The sequence below is a fragment of the Centrocercus urophasianus genome, unplaced genomic scaffold, assembly GCF_019232065.1.
Source record: "Centrocercus urophasianus isolate 14NV4802_14NV808 unplaced genomic scaffold, USGS_Curo_1.0 seq_1447, whole genome shotgun sequence".
Lineage (NCBI taxonomy): Eukaryota > Metazoa > Chordata > Aves > Galliformes > Phasianidae > Centrocercus > Centrocercus urophasianus.
The window spans coordinates 1-10,201 of NW_024884639.1; the positions used below are offsets into that span (position 1 = coordinate 1).

General features: G+C 44.4%; 1 long non-coding RNA gene across 1 annotated transcript in view; it reads left to right on the forward strand.

Annotated features, from left to right (window-relative positions):
* Positions 1-4,751: 4,751 nt before the first annotated feature.
* Positions 4,752-10,201, forward strand: part of LOC122158512 — a 7,851-nt gene continuing 2,401 nt past the window's right edge. The window contains exon 1 of the long non-coding RNA XR_006168249.1: positions 4,752-4,884. This is a non-coding gene — a long non-coding RNA (uncharacterized LOC122158512). The remainder of the gene's footprint in view (positions 4,885-10,201) is intronic.

Consider the following 10,201-nt stretch of genomic DNA (forward strand, 5'->3'; position numbering starts at 1 on the left):
TTCTTCTTCTCTTCTGGGCAGGTACCCAGGACTTGAGCATTAACAGTTAAAGTCCCAGTGCCTCACATGATGTTATGATGTGGAATACTGAAAGCCAAAAATTACAAAACCATGACAGTATTTTAAATAAAAGTTTGTATGCCAACTTGAGAAGTCTCTTGAGAAGAACTGCTGCTAGATGTGATGAGGAACTTGACGTTTTGTTATACTGCAGCACAGTTCTTTGGTTTACACCTGTAATGCTATGAATATTCCTTTCCTCTTGCTGCTTATGAAAGAGGTCTCTGCATCAAGGCCTGCTCTGAGTTTTTAGTAGAGCATGTGATTGGTTTCCCTTGAGAAATGCTTCCTTCTTTCATGCAGCCTGGTTTGTATATGAGGAGAGTCAAGGCAATTAGTCATTGACTGACTCATGAATGATTAGGCTAGTATTTGTTAAAGAACTCTCTGAAAATAGTTAAACAGGCTGAAGTAAATAATGCTTATTTATCAAGCTAATTTGAACATTATCTTTTTGCTCAGCAGGTGCAAATGGTATGGTCTGCCTCACTAAAGAATAAAGCAATCTGTTGTGTTTTAATGAATGTGCAAACTGTTGAAGTGAAATAGTTGAATTCATAGCAAATCTGTCTAGCTTGATGCAAAAGGCTGTGAAACTAGTCTGTTTTGTTCCTGATCACTTGCATTTGAGCAAATTATAGAAATGACCAGGATAAGTAACAAGTGCATCATACTGTCTCCTGGGTCCTGCACTTTGGCCACAATAACTCCATGCAATGCTACAGGCTTAGAGCAGAGTGGCTGGATGAGTGTGAAGAGTAAAGGGACCTGATATGAGCCGACAGTGTGCCCAGGTGGCCAAGAGGGCCAATGTCATCCTGGCCTGCATTAGAAATGGTGTGGCCAGCAGGAGCAGAGAGGTAATCGTCCCCCTGTACTCAGCACTGGTGAGGCCGCACCTCGAGTACTGTGTCCAGTTTTGGGCCCCTCACTGCAAGAAAGACATTGAGGCCCTGGAACGTGTTCAAAGGAGGGCAACAAAGCTGGTGAGGGTCTGGAGCACAAACCTTATGAGGAGCGGCTGAGGGAGCTGGGATTGTTCAGTCTGGAGAAGAGGAGTTTCAGAGGAGATCTTATAACTCACCTACAATTTCCTGAAGGAAGGTTGTAGCGAGGTGAGTGTCAGCCTCTTTTCCCAGGTGACTAAACAATGGGATGAGGCTAATGGCTTCAAGTTGTGTCGGGGAGGTTCAGGTTGGATATTAGGAAAAATTTCTTCTCTGAAAGAGAGGTCAAGCATTGGAACAGGCTGCCCAGGGAAGTCTTGGAGTCACCATCCCTGGAGGTGTTCAAGAATATATAGATGTGCCTCTTAGGGATATGGCTTAGTGGGCATGGTGATGATGGGGTGACAGTTGAATTTGATCATCTTGGAGGTCTTAATAGCAGTGCTATTTTTAATACAAGCCAGGATGGCATTGGCCTTCTTGGCCTCATGGCACCAGATTCATGTTCAGCTGGCTGTCAACTAACACCCCAAATCCCTTTCCACCACAGCTACTCTGCCCCAAACCTATAGCTTTGCATGGTGTTGTAACTGAAGTGCAGGACCCCACACTTAATCGTGTTGAACCTCATACAACTGGCTGTTACAGAAAGTGATGGTGTGCAGTGAGGAGCTTGGTTCTGCCTGTTAGAAAGAAAAGAGTGAGGAGGCCTTGTGTGATCAGGCACTGGAATGGGCTGCACAGGGAGGTGGTGGAGTCATCAACCCTGGAGGTGTTCAAGGAATATTTAGATGTTGTATTGAGGGACATGGTTTATATTCATGTTGCCTACATAGATGTTAAATAGCACTGGTCCCAACACTGATCCCTGAGAAACGCCATTTGTCACCAGTCTTCATTTGGACACTGAGCTTTTGACTGCAACTCTCTGAGTTTGGCCATCCAGACAATTCCCTATCCAGCAAGTGGTCTATCCATCAAATTCATTTTTCTCCTATTTATTGACCAGGATGTTATGCAGGACACTGTCAAATGCTACGTGTCATGAATGTGCTTCAGATTATGTTTAAGAATTAAGATAATTAAGTAATTAAGAATTAAATAATTAAGAATAAATCAAACAAACCAAAAGTAAATGGGAGGAGAGAGAGTCAGTCTAAGTCTTTATTGGCTGGCCTCTCAGAAAAAAAATAACAAGAAAGCTCTTCTCTGTCATCTGGAATCGGAAATCCTGTGGAGGCCCTTGGGAAATGTAGTAGATGTCAGTGTATCTTTCTCTGGGAGAGTCAGAGCTCATGTGACACTGCTAAAGAAACCAGGAAACACAGCTTCACAGTGCACTCTCTGCACCCAACAGCCTGTTTCATGATGCCATGATATGGAATACTGATAAAACCAGGACAGTGGCAGGGAGTGTGGAATGGTATGGGGAGGTGCCTAGGTTGGTGGGCACCCCCAGTGGTTTGGAACTTGACTTCAGAGCAACTGGTAGCACAAAGGCAAACCTATTGCACGGGTTATCCGTGAATGTGAAATGTGCTGTAATTAAGAAAGCCAAGTGAATATAACATGTTTGGTATGGAGGACAATGGCTGAAATATAAATACGAGGAGGCTTGGCAGCTGGATTATATTACACTCGCACAAACTTGCCGTGGCAAATGCCATGTGCTTATAATGGTGGAAGAAACCACTGAATGGCTGGAAACGTATCCCATGCCCTATGCTACTGCCCAAAACATTGTTCTGTCCCTTGAAAAGCAAGTCTTGTGGTGACATGGCACCCCGGAAAGAATTGAGTTGGACAACAGGACTCATTTCCAAAACAATCTCGTAACCACCTGGGCTAAAGAGCATGGCATTGAGTAGGTATATTACATTCCCTATCATGCACCAGCTTCCAGTAAAATTGAACAATATAATGGACTGTTAAAAACTATGTTGAAAGCAATGGGTGGTGGAACATTCAAGCATTGGGAGAAGAATCTGGCAGAGGCCACCTGGTTGGTCAACACTTGGGGATCTTCCAATCAAGTTAGTCCTGCCCAATCAAACTTCCTGCATACTCCAATGGAACCAGTACTGGCTTCTGCATACATTAATCCAACACTGTGAATCATCCCTCCTGCACTGAAGGACTGTTATGACAGATGGAGCTTGAAGTTATGAACTAAATGAATACCATGGATAATTTACATGAATAGCCCGTAGACTGTGGAAATAATATGTGTATATATATTTTTAAGAAAAGCAAGGTAGGTGATGGTAATTAGGATGCATAGAAATTGTGGGACCTGAACATGATGTAAATGGTATGTCATAAGGGGTAGATATTGTCTTAGTTTGAGCTGGGACAGAATTGTTTTCTTCAGAGTGTCTGCTATGATGCAGTGTTTTGGTTCTAGGAGAAAAACTGTTGATAACACCGATGCTTACAGTTTCTGTTAAGCAGTGTTAATGTCATGGTTCTATGTTTTTTTTGTTTTTGTTTTTTGTTTTTGGGTTTCAGTATTCCACATCAAAACATCATGTAGTGTACAGGGCATTGAAGTGTCACTGCCCCAATCCCAGGTACCTATCCCTGTACATTACAGCAGTCACGGGATCTGGCCCTTCCAGGTGGGGGGGGGCGCTCTCTTGCTGCCTTGCAGTGGGTGCTGGAGGTGCTTTCCTGGCCGTTCCAAACTTTTCAGGTTTGAATCGGTCCCAAGAACTCTCTCTCTCATCTTGTCTGATTTATTAATCTCAATTTCAATTAAATTGTATATATTGTGTTATTTTGTATTCCAATATCATAGTAAAATAAGTTTTCCTCCATAGATTGTTGCCGCTGCTCTTTTCCTCCCTTCCTTCCTTCCCATTTTTGTGGGACTGTGGTGGGGGGGGAGGGCAGAGGCCTGTTGCCCCTGTCACGGACATAGATTGATCTGATCAACTCCGTGACAGTTGTACAGAGCCAAGGCCATTCTCAGCAAAGGGCTCAACGAACTGGGAAGGAACAGGGTTAGGACAGCTGACTTGAACTGGCGAAAGGGATATTCCATACCATCAAGTGGAAGGAGGTTTGAAGTGAGTGGGAGTTCATCCGTTTCTCTTCTACTGCTCAGGGGCTAGCTGGGCATCAGTCGGTGGGTGGTGAGCAATTGCTTGAACATCACTTGTTATATATGTTTATATATATATATAGTCCTAACTATTATCCTTTTTCTCTATCTTAGGAAATAGTTTTATCTCAACCCACGGGTTCTACTTTTTTTCCCCCTGATTCTCTCTCCCACCCCTCTGGAAAAGGGAGTGAGTGAGCAAACAACTATGTAGTGATTATCCAACTGCCAGGTTGAACCAGAGCACTGATGTAAAACAGGTCTTCTTACCATAGCCAATGTTTTTAACCTACTTTTGAATTCAGGAAAAAAAATAATGATATCTTGAGTTCTGTCTTTTGACATCTATTTTGCCCTGTTGAACAGCAGTTGTTGGAGAGTGCTGCTTGAATGCTTGAATTGGGACATAAGTGGATACCATTTGGCTTGTTTTTAAGACTGACCTGGGCTGGTGTGGCTCAAATGTTTAGGGTTTTTTTTCGGTTTTTTTTTTTTTTTTTTGTCTTGTTACTGTTTTGCTTATAAGGAATTGTACAAGGTTGTATTGTGGTTCTGCATGGACACTGATACATAAAATGAATTGTTTAATGGCCTTAATTGAAATAATTTTCTGCTTTTTCCCTGTAACAATGGCTTGTTGATCTTCTTTTGTTCTGTTTTCTGACTATAATATTTTGCTTTTTCCAGGCTCACATTAAATTTCCTATTGACTACCCATATTCACCACCTACCTTCAGATTTCTAACCAAAATGTGGCACCCCAACATTTATGAGGTAAGGTTTCTTATATTGAGAAAAAATGAGATAGAAAAAGAGTTTTTCTCAGGCATGAGGGAAGGCTTTCTAGTTCCTTAACTTAAAGAAATATTGATGATACTAAATAACTCTAAGCCATAACTGAAGCGGTTAGCTGTTTGTGTTAAATGTTAGCTTCATGGTTGAGCAGTTAATTCCTAAGACCTGTAGGAAATGCTGGTCTTGTAGGCAGGGATGGAACCTTTCTCTCACTGGCAAGTTCAGCAGGCAGCCTCAGCTGCCCAAGGAAATTGCTGCAAGTTGTTCTAGAGGAGGTTTAGGTTGGACATAAGGCAAAACTTTTTCTCTCAGAGAGTGGTCAGGCACTGGAATGCCCAGGGAGGTGGTGGAGTCGCCGTCCCTGGCAGTGTTCAAGAGAAGTCTGGATGAGGAGCTGTGAGATCTGGTTTGTGCTTGTGGTGGCAATGGTGATGGGAGTCGGACTAGGTGATCTTGCAGGTCATTTCCAACCTTGTTATTCTTTAGCTGCTTGCCAGGTTAAACCACACCACTCTGGCAAATACGAACAATGGTGGATGATGTATTTATCTTTCAAAAACATATATAGGGTGAACCCTCCCTTTGACTACAATGATCCCTAAAATCTTGTGCTGATCTCCCCTTGTTCTGCTGTTATCTCCCCTTTCCAAGAGTTGATTCCCCTCCTGTTTGTAGGTTCCCTTTAGGTACTGAAAGCTGCCATGAGGTCACCCCGCAGCTTTTCTTCTCCAGGCTGAACAAGCCCAGCTGTCCTCGTAGGGGAGGTGCTCCAGTGCCCTGATCATCTCTGTGGCTCCTCTGCACCCTCTCCATCAGCTCCCTGTCTTTCTTGTACTGGGGGCTCCAGACCTGGACACAGCGCTGCAGATGGGGCCTCACAGGAGCAGAGCAGAGGGGGACAATCACCTCCCTGTCCCTGCTGGCCACCCCTCTGCTGATGGAGCCCAGGATGCCATTTGCTTTCTGAGCTGCAATGCACACTGCTGGCTCATGTTCAGCTTTTCATCTATCAGGACCCCCAGGTCCTTCTCTGCAGGGCTGCTCTCAAGGACCGCTCCTTCCAGTCTGCATGGATGCCTGGGATTCCTCCGGCCCAAGTGCAAAACCTTGCACTGTGCTGTGTTGAACCTCATCAGGTTCACGTGGGCCCACCTTTCCAGCCTGTTGAGGTCCCTTGAATGGCATCCCTTCCTTCCACCATGTCAACCGCACCACTCAGCTTGGTGCCATCAGCAAACTTGCTGAGGGTGCACTTGATTCTGTTGTTGCTGTCACTGCTAAAGATGTCAAAGAGCACTGGTCCCAAGACAGAGCCCTGGGGGATGCTGCTCCTAACCAGCCTCCACTTGGACATAGAACCATTAATCAACAAATTCTCAAACACATAACATTGATCATTGCAAAAAAGAAATCTAAAATCCTTGCTTCCCTCTTTATTTTTATATTGTAAAATATTTGTTGGCCTACATGCTGCTTACCTGATGATGTGAGGAACTTCCCCCAAGTGCTGCAGTGCTTTCTTCTGATCAGCAGCACTACATTTTCCTGGGAGATATTTAAAGGAGAAACTGTGTAAACTAGAGGAAATGATGAATTAAGCCAGAATAGGCTGTAATCATAGCTTCACTTTATGCTGTGGTTTAACCCAGCAGGTAGCTAAATGTCATGCAGTTGTTTGTGCATACATATACCCCAGTGATGGGAGAGAATATCGGAAAAAAAAAAAAGTAGAACTTGTGTGAGATAAAAACTATTTACTAAGACAGAAAAGGAGGAGGAAAATAAAGGTAAAAGTAATTATAATAATACACGAAACAAGTGACGTGCAATGCAGTGTTCACCTCCTACTGACTGATGCTCAGCTAGTCTCCAAGTGGTTGCCCCCCCAGCCAACTCCCCAGTTTTATAGTTTTTCACAAGGCCATATGGTATGGAATATCCCTTTGGCCAGTTTATGTCAGCTGTCCTGGTTCTGTCCCCTCCCAGCTCCTTGGCCCCCCCCCACCCCCTCACTGGGGGGAACAGTATAAGAAGCTGAAAAACTGAAACGTCCTTGGCTCTGTGCAGCATTGCTCAGCAACATCTAAAACTTGGGCATGTTATCAACATTGTTTTTTTCCTAAATCCAAAACATAGCATCATACCAGGCACTATGAAGGGAAAATCAACTCTGTCCCAGCTGAAACCAGGACACTTGAGTAAGATTAATTTTCATCTTAAAATGATAATAAAAATATTTATGGATTTCACAAGTTTTTTGGAGTCCTTAAAAAAAGAAACCACCTTATAACAAATGCTGGGTCCTGCACTTTGGCCGCAACAACCCCAGGCAACACTACAGGCTTGGGGCGGAGTGGCTGGAAGAGGAAATGGACCTGGGAATATTGATTGATGCTCGGCTGAACATGGACCAGCAGTGTGCCCGGGTGGCCAAGAAGGCCAATGGCATCTTGGCTTGCATCAGGAACGGTGTTGCCAGCAGGAACAGGGCAGTGATTGTCCCCTGTACTCAGCTCTGGTGAGGCTGCACCTCATCCAGTTTTGGGCCCCTCACTGCAAGAAAGACATTGAGGCCCTGGAGCGGGTTCAAAGAAGGGCAACAAAGCTGGTGAGGGGTCTGGAGCACAGGGCTGATGAGGAGCTACTGAAGGAGCTGGGAATGTTCAGCCTGGAGAAAAAGAGGCTCAGGGGAGACCTTATTGCTCTCTATAACTACCTGAAGGGAGGCTGTAGTGAGCTGGGGGTCGGCCTCTTCTCTCGTGTAACTAGCGATAGGACCAGAGGGAATGGTTTCAAGCTGTGCCAGGGGAGATTCAGGCCAGACGTTAGGAAATACTGCTTCTCTGAAAGAGTGGTCCGGCAGTGGAATGGGCTGCCCAGGGAGGTGCTGGAGTCACCGACCCTGGAGGTGTTCAAGGAACGTTTGGATTTTGTGTTGAGGTATATGGTTCAGTCAGTACTATTGGTGATAGGTAGATGGTTGGACTGGATGATCTTGAAGGTCTTTTCCAACCTTGGTGATTCTGTGAGCAAACTGTTCCACAAACATAAGCGTATGCTTGGGTACTCAGCAACTCCAATGCTACTTTGCTTTTTGTAGTTATGTTCTTCATTAAAAAACTGCTTCAAAATGATGCTGGCTTGTTAAAATGGCATACTTGGCAGGTTCAGTGAGTGAATTCTGGATATGGATCACAAGCCTCCAATGTTGAATTAGAATCTCATTTGACTGTAAGTGAAATGTCATTGTTAATCATGGTGAGCTGAAATATTTGGGGAGACTTCAGGTGAACTGTTGCTATCTGTAGCTGCGATCACTGGCTAGGGCTCAAAAGCACAGGTGCTATTGCTGTGAGCAGCGCTGCTTTGTAGTTTGACTCACATGAGTAGAGCAGTGTTGGGAGGGTCCTTAGGATGCAGCTGAGACCTAGCACTTAGGGAACTCCCAGTTTGCACTCTTGAACAAAGCTGATTCTCTTGTTCAGATGATCAACCTGTACCTTAGGTCAGTGACAACAGACAGCATGAGTGCTGCCTATCAGTTGGGGCTGTGCCACCTAAAGGTGTAGGATGCCTCTGGGAACTTGTAAGTAATTCCCTAGCTAGCTGCAAGAGGCAGTAAACCATCAGGGCCTGGGGAAGCACTATCTGTTATCTTGCCCTGGGCCTATCTGCACCTTCACCCTAGCCTACACAAAGGCACTCCTCAGACTCCATGAGCCTGAAGTCAGCTTTGCTGGGTAATATCAGCTGTGGGGAATACTGCTATAGTACTCTTACGAAGCTATCTTGTCAGGATGCTGTTGCTGAAAGAGTAGGTTTTACAGACTTGTTAGTTTTTATAAATGGTAGGCATTAGTCACCACATATATTGAGGAGTATGTGGCTATATGGCTTTCTCATGCTGCCAAAGTATTCTTCCTCTGGCATACTGAAAGGGATTTTCAGTGAAACCTTTGGAGAGCATCTCCTGCTTTTTCACTTGATATTTCAAACAGCTGTCTTACAGGAAACAGCCTAAGCCTGCCTAGCATCTGTTCAACCTCTGTATATCCATGGAGAAGTACTGTTTTGATACCTGAGCTAGGATAGAATGCAAAATCCTTGGATGTAAAGATTCCTGTAGTTAACTCAGTTACCACTGGGAGGGGGGAAGTTAATCCTGCTTTAGGTCTCACACGACTAAAGTTCATTTCTATCACTATGGTAATATGTGCTGTCTAGAGACTAAATTACTTTCCTGTGACTTTACTACTATTTTTGACTGTTTTGTTATGTTCTTTTAAACCTCTTGGCCTGAGATTGTTTTGTATCTGTTCTGCTCATGAAGAAGCAAAATTGCTTCTTCATGAAGTTCTTGGCAATTGTCTCGCTCCAATTTATAGGAGGGAGAGGAGGTTTATTATTTATATACCCAGCGTGAGATTAAGAAACAATGGTTCAAATGTTGGTCCGAACAGTTTATTACAAATCTTAATCAGGGAAATGGGGAAGGGGAGGACGGACACTATTATGAATTAGGGTAATGGGGAAGGGAAGGAGGGCGATAGAAAAGATAGGAAAGAAGAGGCAAGGAGTCTTTATAGGCAGCAAGAGGGACATAGTCACCACCATGGATCCAGCGTGGTTCATAGTTCAGTCTTTGATCTTCAGTAGTGGTGGGTCGTCAGGCAGAGTTGTTCTGTTGACAACGACGACGACGAACGAGGACGACCATGGTGATGATGGCCCCTTTTCAATAGTTTCAGAGTGGTCGAGTCAGCTGTCTTTAGAGTGACAGCTCAAATCCAAAGTGGTTGAGTCAGTTCTCCTTGCGGTGGCAGCTTCTGGCTCTGGGATCTCAGCAGAAACTCCTTTGTTCCCATCTTCCGGGCCTTGCCAGCAGATAAGAGGGAGCAAGGGTGCCCATCTGCATCCTGTTTCTCACAGAACACGATGGTATCGTTCCCCAATTTTCCCACACCTAGCTGGAGCTGTTTTGTCACAGGCCAGATCTTCCGCCAGTGAACACTGCTGAGCATTCTCATCCGCTCTTCTACAGAGCAAGCAGCTCTGGGGGAAGGGGCTTTCAAATGTTCCCAAAGCGATATCCATTGTCACAAGGTTAGCACCCATCACTTGCCTCCTCAACAAATCACTCAGAGTCTTATCACAAGAAATACCTCAGGAAGCAAGCTTTGAGCCAAAAAAACAGAGAAGGATTCTCACAGCAATACCAGGCAAAGTACTCACACATAGGCCAATAATCATATTAAAACAACAACAACAACAAAAAAAAAAAAAAAAAAAAAAAAAA